The sequence below is a fragment of the Quercus lobata genome, chromosome 2 (genome assembly GCF_001633185.2).
Source record: "Quercus lobata isolate SW786 chromosome 2, ValleyOak3.0 Primary Assembly, whole genome shotgun sequence".
Lineage (NCBI taxonomy): Eukaryota > Viridiplantae > Streptophyta > Magnoliopsida > Fagales > Fagaceae > Quercus > Quercus lobata.
In genome coordinates, this window is record NC_044905.1 from 81,973,003 (window position 1) to 81,987,279 (window position 14,277).

Below are 14,277 nucleotides of genomic sequence, written 5' to 3' on the forward strand. Positions count from 1 at the left end.
TTGTGACCGGAGACAAAATTTGCCCTAGTTCATCGTTATTGTGTAGAAGTTGCTGTGTTTTTGCACCGTAGGGTTTTGTGACCAAGCATCTTTTGGATCTTCATCGTGTGATGAATTGAAGAACTTTGCAGCCAACAACCTTCTCTAGTTGGTGATTGAAGTTGCGTATTGGGATCCGCGCAATTAGTTAGTCATGTAGTGGGAGCCATGCATTACAAGGAGAGATTGTCACTATAGAAAAAGTCCAATTGAGTATTGGGGTAAGGGTTCAACTGTACGTTGGTATAAGGTACTGAGATTTCTTTACTTGTAACCACTTGTTTTGATAATAGTGGATTCTCAGGAGTAGTGACCTTAAAATCACCCGGTGGGATTTTTGCCGTGTTGGTTTTCCCTATTTGTAAATAAATCACTATGTCAATTTAATTTCCGCTGCACTTAGTTTAATTGGTGATTTGTTTGTGCTACCACATACTTTGCATGTAAGTAACTTAATTAATTCACTTGACTAAATTAATTGGTTAAGTTATCACAAATGGTCAATTCGTGTTTTGGCCTATCAGGCTGTATAATTTGCGCGAAAAGGGCATTGGCCCAGATTCCCCCAATATGTAAGAAGCACATTTTTATCAAATTCGCATAAGAGATACGTTTTACTCTTAAGAGAAAAAAAAAAAAAAAAATATATATATATATATATATATTTTTTTTTTTTATCTGTTGAGATTTCAGATCGGTGAGTCTCAGTGTGCTTATAAATGGAGTGAATTATATTTTTACCGATGCCACCTTCTTGTTGCAGATTATGTGTAAGCTAAGTTGGTGTTCCCAGTAAAAATGATGCAAATTGAAGAAACTCTAGAGATTTTTTCCGAGCTTTATGTATGTGATGTCCTCATTTCCCACATGTGCTACGTGACAATGAAATTCGCAGATATCATGAACTTAGTTTATGCATTACGTAATCTCTTCCAATTATAGTAGACCTTGTTTGGTTTATTGTTGTGGCTAAAATGGAATTTTCTCGTGTATATAATAATATTAGCCTCATCACACACGCTTCATGCGTGCAATGAGACTTTGATGTAAGACAAAATCAACTATTTAATTAATTTTGGTATTTTTATTAAAATTCATTATTTTAGGTTCAGGTTATTTATTTCTTTATTTTTAGGTGCTTTTAAAGCTTTTTAGGTAAATTTTGGTTCTTGTTATGGTTAGGTGTTAATTAAATAGGCATCTAAGTTTGTAAACGTTTTTTAAAGGTGTTAATTAAATAGACATCTAAGTTTGTAAACGTTTTTTAAAAAACAATTATTCATATTAATAAAAATTCATACTTTTGTCTATTGTTTTTCTAGTGGATTCCAGAACCCTTTTTCCTTATGGATTCAAGGAACCCTCGTGGATTCGAGATTATTTTTAAATGCAAACGTGTTTTATTTCTTAACGCTTCCACATCCGCATTAGGCTTTTTTTTTAGTATCGTATTTCTATTCAATCATCTCCTTTAGTGCACTGAAAATTTGTTGTAAATTTGATAATAGTATATAGATAATAAAGCATGTATGTGCTAGTACTTATATTTTATTTTACTATTAATTTTTTTAATATATTTAGATTTAAAGCTATAATATTTGCTTTTATTATGATTATTCTTTATCATCATATTAAAACATTAATTGATTTTTTGTGAGAGTAAAATTGGAAATGAAGGTCTTAGAGGATTCATGTTAGCCTTAGTGCAATCTTAGCCAAATTTGACTTAAAAATCTCACTTTTATTAGTTTAACAAACACACATCAATGTCAGCTTCAATACTTACTTCTCTGTTTTATTAAATCACTATATTTTTTTTCTCTCTCCTATGTATATATATATATATATATATAATTTTGGGGGTAAATTTCACAAACATACCATCAGATTTGGGTTAATACCAATCAAGCCCATAACTTTTAAAATATGACCATTCCAATCCATAAACTTAGACGGCGTTGCAAGCCGTTAGTTACTTTTTACTTTTCTTCTCTATCTCACCTCTCATCTCTCTTTTTTTTTCTCTTCTCTTCTAGTGACTCTCTCACATTTCTCTCTAATTTCTATTTTCTTACTTTCCTCTTCACGGTGGCGTCTTGGTGTGGGTATCTTGATTTCTCCTCTCCCTTCGTGTTTGTAGTAGTGTTTTCGTGGTGGGTTCACTTTGCAGATTTCTCTTCTCTCTTCGCCTTTGCAGTGATGATGTAGCAGTGGATTCGCAGTGGTTTGTGAGTTTTAGTTAGGATCAGTGTTAGAAGATTTTGGATTTGTTGTGCGTCGGCTTTGGAGGTTTATGGGTTTTGGTTCTGTGGGTTTTATTTTGAATACTAGTTCTGGGTTTGGTTTTGGTTTGAATAATTTATTCTGGGTTTTGGTCTGAATCATTGGGGGTTTTGGTTTGAATCACTAATTCTAGGTTTATTGGTGGTGGATGGTTACAAAGTTCTGGGTTTGTGTACTGATGTTGATGCCGATGTCGATGCCGATGTTTTGTTGATGGGTTTGTGGCTTTTGTTGATGGTCGGTGGTCAGTCTGTGGACGGTGATTCTGGGTTCGTGGATTTTACTGATGATCGGTCGTCGGTGGTCATTGATTGTTGGGTTTCATTCAAGGTGTTTTTTTTTTTTTGTTCTCTGAGAAAAGCCATGTTCTTCATTTTATTTTTTATTTATTTTTTTATCTTCTTCTAGTCCGAATCAGAGAAAGCCAGAAAAGGAAGAGAGAGACACAGGGAAAGGGATGAGAGTGTAGAATATCTAACAGCATTACAAGCCATTTGGGGTTAGGGTAGGGACTAAGATAGTTAGTTTTAAATATTCTGGACTTTATTGGTATTAATCCATACCTCAATAAATGTTTGTGAAATTTACCCTAAATATTTTTTTTTCATGCTTCTTTCCCTTTCACAGCAAGCAACAACCCCAATCCCCGCTTATTAATGAGGGTTATTTTAAAGATACTCTTATTGAAATAAACTAATCAAGTAGCCTTTATAATATATATATATATATATATATATATATATATATATATAAAACCGAAACTTTTAAAATTCTTACAATTTTTTATGTTAGCATTACTTAAATAATAAAAAAAAAAAAATCTAATTTTACAATAAAATTGGAAAAAAAATTCTCTGCCACTTAAAACAAAACTTGATAATACTTCTTTTATAACTAAAACCAAAAAAAAAAAAAAAAACATAAACGTAAAATCAGAGTAGCCCTAACACGCTCTGCCTTCTCCTTCCTCCAAAACGTAGACCACGCTCTGCCGTTCCCCTACACGCAAATCACATTTAGGGTTTCGTTTTTGGTTGTTAAATATGATTTAGGGTTTCAATTTTGGTTGTTAAATATGATTTAGGGCTTCGTTTGGGAGTGTTTCTTTTGAATGATTAGTTTAGATTGATGGGTTTGGAGCCGTAGTAGGTTTTATTAATTTCAATTATTGGTGGCAAGAAAATCCATCTGGGATTTTAAAGTTGTTATTCTGTTTCATTGTTAATAATTTTGTTATGTTTTGTGTAAGGAGTTTTGCACCCATAAAAAAGGTGATGGCTTGAATGAATAATACAAGTTAAGGTTTATACTATACTTGATGCTCATCTTTTGGGACAGTAATGATATATCCTGTCCTTTTATTAGACGAGCATTCTTGGCATGCCCTTGATGTTTTTGTGAGTCATTTGTTTGTATTTGGATTTAATTTAAGTTTTTGGGTTTATATACAAATGCAAGTATATTGATTTAGTTATTGAATAATTAACTTTCTGTTGTAGATTATTGAATTATTTTAGCTTCATGTGGATTTGTGGTTAATTATATATACTTGGTGGCAATATTCAGTTTTGATCTTAGCCTCCCAATCCTATAGGTTTTGCTTTCATGTGTTTTAGTTTCATGGCTTTTTTTTTTGCTTATTTGGGATTTATGGTTTCATGATCGGGCTATATTTTATACTACCTCATGTATTGTTTTCATAAACTGCTAATTCATGGTCAACTAGAATGTTTTTATTACAAAGTGAATGTGACAGTGGTTTTGGGTTTTGAAGGTTTTCTGTTTTACTGTGATATGGACATTAGCAAAAGATTTTTAAGTTTATTTTGAGAGTGATGTTATGGTTAGCTCAAAAACCCTTTAATGTTTGTCCAGCCCTAAATTTATATGTGGGTTATGCATTGTTCCCATTGTGAATGATTAATTTCGTTAAATGTCTTTCTTATATTTGGAGGTTTTTGAAATTAAAAAAATTAACAGTTTGAAGAGTTGACCTTTTTTTTTTTTTACTTGAATGAATTGACAACATATTTCAATGTGATAGTTATAATACACTATTTGATGTGCAATATGCATTTTTTGGCAAAAATGTTGTTGTGTTGGGGGGTTGCCATTCTTCTTTACTAGGAGTTTTAAAATCTATTATCAATTCATCATAGCTTTCATGATGTTGAATAATAATTGGTATTTGGTAGTTGATTTCATGCTTTGAATTTCTAATTTGTTAATGCCCTATTTTTTTTTTTTAAAAATACTTAGTTTTGTCTTTTATCTTCTTTCTTTCTTTTTTTTTTTTTTTTTTTTTTTTTTTTTTTTTTTTTTTTCTGTAAATCTTAATGAGTTTTTGTAATTGAAACCCTCATTGGAGAATGTTATTCATGCTGTTCATTCTGTTTTCTTTTTAAGGAAGAGATATGCAAATAAGATGCTTAGTGAAGTGCAAAACAGGAATTCTAGGAAGACCTCCATGGACAGTGAGCATATGTGGAATAGGTGAGGCCCTATCATTGTTGGTGGGGCATCACACCATCACTATAAATATATATAAAGAGCATTTTGTAAATTTAGTTATTGTTTAAATACTTTGAACTAGATTCTCATGTTGTAGTTGCTTTAAGGTTAGAATTAATAGATACATATGTTTGATTGTTAGATATTCCTTTTTTTCTTTGGTAAACAATTTCTACACTATGCTGTTGTTGATTAGTCATAAATTTAATTAAGCTATTTGTATGTAAGTGAGAAGAACATATATTTTCATGTTCTATGGTTCCATTAGATGCTTTGTACTTTGGAGATATGTTTGCATACGAAAGAAGGCGTTACCTACAATTCTACCAAATTACTCTCGGTTCTTGGTCTACACAACTTTTTGTCTTCCTCACTCATTTTTGAGGGTTTCAATCATTCAATATAATGCTGTGAAATAATATCTTTGTTCTTTAAATTTAAGGTAGTTGTGAATTTCCAATTTCTTCATCATGATAATATTCGACATCATTTTCACTGTCCTCACATATCTATAGTTCTATTTTTTGGTTCAATTTCAAAGAAATAAAAACTAATTGTTTACTCCGGGTATGATTTTATGTTTAGTTTAATTATTATTTCATCTCAAGTTTACCATTGTTTTTATTACTTCTTTATCTAATTTTTATGGGTATGTAGAATTTGTACTTTATCAAAGAATCATGCTATTTTTTATTTTTATTTATTTATTTTTTTTATAAATAAATTTGATAAGAATCTTCTTTAAGAGCAACATATAGATTTTTGAGGGGTTTTGTTTGATTCTTTGTTTGGTTGCGGACCCCAGCTTCTTTTCCAGTGTCCTTCTACAACCTTGGCTTCGCTGTTTATCTACAACTTTTATTTGTTAGTTATGGTAAGGTTTGTATTTTAAATTTTGGTATAACCCTGGAAGCTAAGATTCGTTCCTACTACTAACTTTTATTTTCTGCTTTCTGCCATGCATAGCGAAGGACTGAACCTATAAAGTTTAGAAGCTGTCTACAAATTCCAGCAATAGCAAATTGAAAAGTAGAGCTATGTTATTTTTTCTTCCATATCTATTTTTGAAGCATATTTTGAGAGACTTTACTGTGATCCAAGCTGATATCTTGATTATTGAATCTAATAGGCAAATAGTGGTTTAAACTTTGTGTTTTTGATGAATTTGGGGATACCCAAATTATATATATATATATATATATATATATATATATTTGTATGGATGAGAGAACATGTACTTAATTTAGAGTCAAATCCCTCATAATAAAATTTTTTGAGTACATGAACTAAGCCATGCCTTCCTATAGCCTCTACATACTGTTTGCCTTTGCCTTTATGTATTGTAGTCAATATGTGGTGATAGGCTACTTGAGGTGTTGGGCATAGATTTGCCTTATAGTAACTGGGTGGTCAGATTTTACCATATCAAAGCTACCCTGAGATTTCATTTGGGAGGAGAAATTGAAAAAAAAAAAAAATTTGTGCTAAGTGTGCTTCTTTCAATTTTCTTTTAGAGTTCTCACATGTCCAATTAAACATTTTGTTGACTTTGGTCTGAATTTTTCATGTTTACGCAAAGTGAGTGAAAATTTTATATTTGAAATGGTTGAGATTTAAGGAATTGTTGTTGCCGTTGATATCGGTGACTATCTATACTAATTCTTGCTACATCAATATTGGTAATATGTTTTTAGGAACAATCTGAAACTTGACCAGTTTGTGTTTTTAAATTAACCTTACCTCCCATAGAAAAGATGGTTTTTAATCTATTCTATATATTTATTTTAATTTGTTGAAGTGTTTAATTTAAACAGTTTCCTTCTATTTTTCTATGTCTAACAGCAAAGGTGCAATGAGAGTTAAAGATGTGTGCATCGTTTTTAGAATTACTTGCGATGCACAAACAATAGAAGAGTGAGTTTATTTTCATTCTCATGAAGTTCTCTTTTCTCCTCCATTTGATGTTAATAGTTTTAGAATTAATCCCATTTAAATTTGATGATTTGTCTACACAAATCTGATGGACTATTTTGTGCATTGTTACAAATCTTGACTCAATATTGTTCAAAATCCTAAATTCCTTGATGTGAACTCTAGTAAATTTTCATCTGAAAGTCAAATTACTTTGAAATTTTCATAGGATTTATCAAGATGTTCAAATTTATTATATATGTCCCTTCCCATTTCGCATTTTTTTTTATTTTTCTTTTTTTTTTGGGTGAATGATCTTAATCTGTGTATTAGATTGCATTGCATTGTTATTGACTACAAGTATTTTTTACATGGGCTGCCAGTGGACTCTAATTATCACAATTGGGTATTATCTGAGTTTTCTTATAAACACTCTCTTTCTTTTTGTATCATTATGTGCATGTTTGTATTTTTTTTTTTAATAATAATTTTGGTTTGGTTATTAAGAAAGTGTAGGGATAAGTTTTGGATTTTTATTTAGTATGTTTGGGATTCAAGCATCTTTATATAGTTGTTTGGGATAGAGTTTAACACGGATGGTGAAGGCTCAGCGTGCTAGGATAATGCTTTTGAGAAGAGGTGATGGATTCCTAAAAAAGATGAGAAGTTGACAGTTTACAACTTTACATTAAGCGACATGGCATTTGGAATTGGAGTTAGAATCCAAAACCTTATGGTAGGAAACATTTAAATGTTCAATTTCAATGAATAAGAACTCAAGTCATAAATTTTTCATGGTTGTTTGCAGTTGTTCCTCTGAATGATTATTTGATTTAAAGCTTTCTTTCATTGTTTTCTTCTAGGTTTGGTAAAGTTTGGGAAGAGTTGTTCACTTTTCCAAAAAAGGTCTGGGAAGAGTTGTAGACTTTGTTGGATGAATTATGTGGAAACTTTTGGAAATAAGAGGAAACTATACTCAAGCTTTATAAAGCTTTATTCATATGAAAACCATTTTATCAAATTTAGTTTGTTAAATTTTGATTAAGATGAATGGATGATTCAAAACAATTACACTTATTTTTTATTTGTTCCTTTTAAATGTTGTTACACACAATATATTTATATATTGATTGTTGCATCATTATTATGTGATAAAAGTCTTTCCATGTATCATTTGGCTGCCACATCTATAAAACCCTAAAACTTCAACATCAATTATGTGCCAGCGATGATTAAGGCTTGCAAGGTGTTCCATAATTATTATGAAGTTAGCAAAAAACTTGGTAAAGTTGTTGATATCTGTTTAGGTTTTGTGCAAATATGATTTTTACTTGATACCACTTGCTGAAAACTCACTTCAAATTGCTGATGTATAGGATTAAAATAAAGGAGCATACTTGGGTCAAAACTATCCGATGGAATGCCCTCATGATAGTTCTTGCAGTTGCTATTGGCTTGCAAGAATGAATGGGAGGAATGCCTTTGTTATTGCAGTGGTTCATCTTGAATTGGCTTGAGTTTTCACTTTTTATTTTATTTTTCAAATATTATTAAAACTATTATAGTTCATGTAAAATTAAAAAGTTTTAATGTATATACTATACTTTCATAAGATTTTCCCGTACATTGCACGGGTTAGCGACTAATTATATAAAAAAAGAAAAGAAAAAGAAGGGGATCCATTTGTTTATGTTTTCGTATTTTTCTTAGGAATAGCAAATTTCTATATAACTCTAAGGTTGATTGAGAATACTATAAGCTATGGCCAACATGAATGATAGCCAATATTACTTGGTTTGCTTCCTCCTCTTGTTCCTCTCAACTCTCACCACCCAATATGGCCCTATTTTCAATCTCTGCCTTGGTTTTACTCAATGCATTGTAGTTTCATCGGCCTCAGTGGGCGCTGAAATATTTAAAACTAATGATCTTTCTTTTGCGAAACACCCAAGGACAGCTTTCTCAGACAAGACGCCGTATGGAACCTCTGGACTTTTCAGTGCCCCATATGGTGATTATTGGCGGTTCATCAAGAAATTGTGCATGACGGAACTTCTCTCAACTGGAAAGCTTTAAAGGTCCAGGGCGGTTCGAGAGAAAGAACTTGCACGTTTTTTGCATAATGTTTTTGAAAGTGCTAAGAGGAAAGAGATTGTTGATTTGGGTGTTGAGCTTATGAAGCTAACAAATGATATGTTGCATAAGATGGCGGCAAGCACAACTGCACAAGTTGTTCAGAGAAAGGTGAGGAAGAATAAAGAATTAGAGAGATGAAAGACATGACTAGTATTGGTTCAAAGTTATTTTTTGGAAATATATTGGGACCCTTTGGTATATTGGCTGTCTGGTTGTTTGGAAAGCAAGCCATAAGTGTACGGTTAAGGTTTGATGAGCTCTTGGAAGGGATGTTGAAGGAGCATGAAGATTAGATTAGGACGAAAGACAGTCAAGATTTTATGGATATATTATTGAGAGTGTATCAAGATGACAATGCTAAGGTCAAAATGACAAGAACCAATCTCAAGGCTTTATTAACTGTGAGTTATTTTTGCTTTAGGCCTTCAATTAACGGCTGGTCCCTTTCTTGGTTTATAGAAACGTTAAAATCCTCAAAAGAAAATTGAAGTTCAGATAGGTCTGAAACGAAAATTGTTTTCCTTTTCTTTTATTCATTGTCTTCATAAATTACCATCAATTTAATCACTTAATTATTTTTTTTACCACATCTCTTTATAGATTCAAAAAAAAAAAAAAAAAAAATCATTTTTATGAGCGGACTTAAGCTTCCCATTAATGAGTGAGCTCCAAACATACAAAATTTTAATTGAAAGCAGAATGGAGCATAGTTGAATTTATGGTCACTTACTTTAATATATACCGTGATGAATTATCACTTATCTTGGATTAACCAACAGAATTCAATATTGCAGTATATTGTACCAATGTATCATTTCGGTGTAGATGGAGGTTTTGGAAAAAGTCTATTTTAATCCATATAGTTTAAGAGTGGCTAAAAACTAAACTTTTACACTTTCAAAAGTTTCAGATTAAATCCTATATATAATTTTAAAATGCTTAAACAAAATGTCATCACATTCATGTGGTTATTCTTATTCATCACATGTTCCTACCATATATGAATGTTATTTCATTGCAAGCCACACAAAATTGTTTTGTTTAAAGCCTTTTCTAGTATGGCTTTATGCGAAATGGATTTATAGTTTGAATCAAACTATTTTTGAAAGTGTAGAGTTTACTTTGAAATTTTTGAAAGTGTGAAGTTTAATTTAAAACCACTTTTACAATATAAATTTTAAAATGTATTTTGCCTTTTTTAAAATAAAATATCTCAACATTTTATTTGTATTTATAAATTTTAAAATAACCAAGAAGGAAAAAAAAAAAAAAAATCTATTAGGCCATGCTTTTACATTTTTTAATTGGGCAAGGTTTTCAAACTTGAACCGTTCATTGAATTGTAAAAGGGAGAGGTTTAAGGTTTTTGAGATCAAACCGAGGTCGAACCGTGATGACGTCATAATTAATTTAATATTTAATTAAAGCCTAAATATAGATATTAAATTTATAAAACTAGCAAAATTGACAATATATCTATATATGTGAGGGAAATTTAATGATTTTCAAGCATATATTTAATAATTAAATAAGAAAGTTAATAAAATAAAATAATAACCATGAAAACATTATTTATGATTAATTTTTGAAGTAAAGTTGAATATTTTTGAAGGATTTTAATTATAATTTTTTTATTCCTTGTAAGAGATGGATAATTTAATTAAGTAGAATAAAATTGTATTAAGTTATTTTTATAAAAAAAATAAAAAAATGCTAAGGGGTTCACGATTCTTGCCACCGGTTCGTGCAGTCCAACCCCAGTTTTAGGGGTTCACGGAATTAATAAAAAATCCAGTTCTTTATGCTTAAAAAATCGATTTTTATCCCGGTTTTCAGTTTTCATAGTTTGACCTTCTAGTACGATCCAGGTTTAAAAATCTTGTAATTGGGCCCAAAAGAGGGCAATGGCGATGAGGGAAATGAGAAGTTATGCCTTGCACCAATAATATGTTTTCTCTCTCTCATAATTGGTGGAGAGTGGGACTCACCGATGAGAGAGAGAAAATATATACCTAGTGAAGGGTATCTTTTTCAGGAGGAAAGAGTTTCATAAATTGTTGTTAGGACATGCGAGTCACATCAAACCATTCCAAAGCATTGAAGAAAGAGTTTGACTAGGGACAACAAAATTTACACAAAAAATTGTAAACCACTCTCACATTTCATTTTACATGAAATACACTACAATACAAAAGCTGTGAGAGTGCACGGACTCCTCTGTGTAATTTTGGTTGCAATGCTTGAAATTATTTATATTGTGTGTGTACATCCACAAATAATGAAGGCCAAAAATTGTTAGAAACCTTGTCATTGTTAATCTAGCACTCTACACACCATACAAGTACTTTGCTTTATCATAAACATCCATGTCAAGACTTTCCTCATGCTCACACTTACCTATCTAAAAAGAAAAATATGTTGGAGAACTTCAAATAGGACTATGCTTCAATTAAAATGTGACAAGTTTTTCATATATAGTAATACCTGACAAATAGCTACATAAGCTTCAGTTAACCTTGAGTTCAATATGAATAAATTAATTGCAAGACAAAATTTTGAAAAGTTCAAGCATGCAAATTAGTGATTTATCTGCAATTGGTTCAACTCTTATTATATGTCTCCTTCATCAACTAAAATGTTGCACTTTTACCAGGATATTTTTGTCTGAAATACTAGTACCTCATCGGAGATCATTCTATGGACAATAGCTGAGCTCATCAATCATACTTCTATATTTGATAAGGTTAGAGATGAGATAAATTCAGTTGTTGGTAGTACTAGACTAGTCGAGAAATCAGATGTTGCGAATCTCCCCTACTTTCAAGCAGTTGCAAAAGAAACACTACGACTATATCCACCATTGCCTATGACAACAAGAAAATGCTGTCACAGTTGCAAAATAGGAGGCTTTGAAATACCGCAAGAAACCATGGTGTTAATCAAACTGTATGCCATAATGAGAGATCCAAATTTATGGAGCAATCCAAATGAGTTCCAGCCAGAGAGCTTTTTGGTTTCCTCTGAAAAACAAGAAAGTAAGAAATATAAGCAAGATAAAACATTTAGTATTCTTTCTTTTGGGGTAGGAAGGAGAGCTTGCCCAGGTTCAAATTTAGGGTTGAGTATGGCACATATAGCAGTTGCAACATTGGTTCAATGTTTCGATTGGAAGGTGGTTGGAGATGGAGAAAAGGCTTAGGCTAAGGCTAAGGTTAATACTGAAGTTACAAATGGTGTTTTCATTCACATGGCTCATTCACTTAAATGCCTTCCGATTGTTAAATTCAACCCATTTGATTCTATGGTGTGAGTTTGTTTACTTCAAAAATATTTTTCTAATTCAAAAAAAGTACAAGCACATGCAGTAATATATATGCTCTTTATGTAATTTTATGTTCAGTATTGTACTCCTGGTGGAAAATAAACCTTGTCTTTATTAGATCATGTTTATTTGTAAAGGCAAGTTAGTTTTAGGGAATTTAATGTGTGTGAAGAAAATGTAAGGAGTAGAAAAAATTTAATATAATCAATAAATTACAAATAAAAAGTGATAATATCTGTGTGTGTATATATATAGTAAAGATAGATCATGTGCAGTGGCACCATTTCTTGATTAATGAAATCTGTGACAAGTGGTCTCTTCTCTCATTATCTTTCAAGTTTCAACAGTTCTCTAAGTTCTAGTAGCTCAACTAGTAAAATTTTCAATGGTTGAATAAGAGATTTGGGGTTCAATCTCTACTTATACTGAAAACGGATTGGTGTCCTAGTTTGATGATAAAGAACTATCATCAAGAGCGAATACCATAAATTGAAACTCTTTACAAAAAAAAGTTTCAACAGCTCCGTTGAGCTTAATATCAACTTTAGTCATGTTTTTTTCGTATTTTATATTTTTCTCAAAAAAAAAAAAAAAAAAAGAGTCTTGTATATTTAACAGGTTTAGCACCTATAACACGTGTAAAAACAAATATATCACACGTGCATAACTTTTTAGAAAGTTCAATTTATTAGTCTGCTGAGGCCTCTAACGGCTAGTTGGTTATCTCTCTCAAACTACTATAAAGAGAGCTCCAATACTATTTCTCATTTAAGTTGCTAGTTGTGCTAATCAATTATATACTAGTTATTTTCATTCTCTATTTTCTCATTGAAATTTTTCAAGGGATCAGAGCCTACGATCATGGCTCCATAACCACAAAATCTGAATCAACCACCACAAACTCTTACACCACCTGTGTTCACTTTGATTGTTGGAATCAATAATGCTTGAGAGGTCTGGAAGACTCTAGAGCAATGATTCACATCAACATCAAGAGCAAACATATTGAATATGAAATTGGAGTTTTAGAGTATCAAGGAAGGAAATGATACAATCTATCCATGGCTTTCTACAGCAAATCAAAACAGCAAGAGATCGTCTACTTTCTGTTGGAGTAGCAATTGATAATGAAGAATTGCTATGCATTATACTCAAAAGGCTTGCCCAACGAGTATGCCCAAAGGTGGACATTAATTGCATGAAATCATTGAAATATCACTGGGATAAGATTTCAATGAGATCTGGTTAGGTTGGGTTAACCCAACTAGGTCTAACATCTATATAATAACTAATAGTCGAAACGTTTGACTTTTTGTTAACGCTCTTTATTGTGCCATATGGCTACACAAATTAATGCCACACTCACATTTTAAAACACCCCAAAAAAGTGCCAATTCGATTTGGTGGTTTATGCGAACCATTCAATGCTATTCTTAATATAGTTAATTTTTCAATTGCCTTATTGATACAACGTTCTGTCTTAGTAGTTACAAAATATCAAACAAACGGTTCTTTCTAATCTCTTTCATTATCTATACTCTTCTCTCTCTCTCTCCTTCACTCTAACATTTATTTCCTTTCTATACTTTTTTTGAATCAGTTGTCCCAAATAAGTGTTCCTCTATTTGCTATTGAACAATCTCAAAACCAAGACTTTTGTCAAGTGCCAAATCAAGTTCAAAGGTCTGCACTTCTCATTTTATTACGCCTTTTTACCCTTCTGATCATTCTAGAATATATACTCTCATAAAATAAAATGCCAAATTATACCCATACAAAATCCAAACCATCGCATAAACAAATTTGGCCCCCCAAACTGTCCCTATAATTTTTTTTAAAGATAAGATTCTCATCCTATATAGTGATAAACTTTGTTTATCCCACACCAAAAACAGAAATAAATAAATAAATGGGCATTCAAAAAAACTAGGATGTATACAAATTTTTTTTGAACAATTATCTCAAAAAAAAAAGGGGCTTCAGTTTTGCCTCTTTGTCATTTAAAAAAAGAAAAACAAACTTACATTGGAGAGTTGGAGTTGACCATGAAAGGAGACCCATTTCTTGTTCTCTCT

The 14,277-nt window shown here is 31.4% G+C and overlaps 1 pseudogene; it reads left to right on the forward strand.

Moving 5' to 3' along the window:
• The first annotated feature begins 8,505 nt into the window (after nucleotides 1-8,505).
• On the forward strand, nucleotides 8,506-12,190 carry LOC115972380 (annotated as a pseudogene).
• The last annotated feature ends 2,087 nt before the right edge of the window (nucleotides 12,191-14,277 follow it).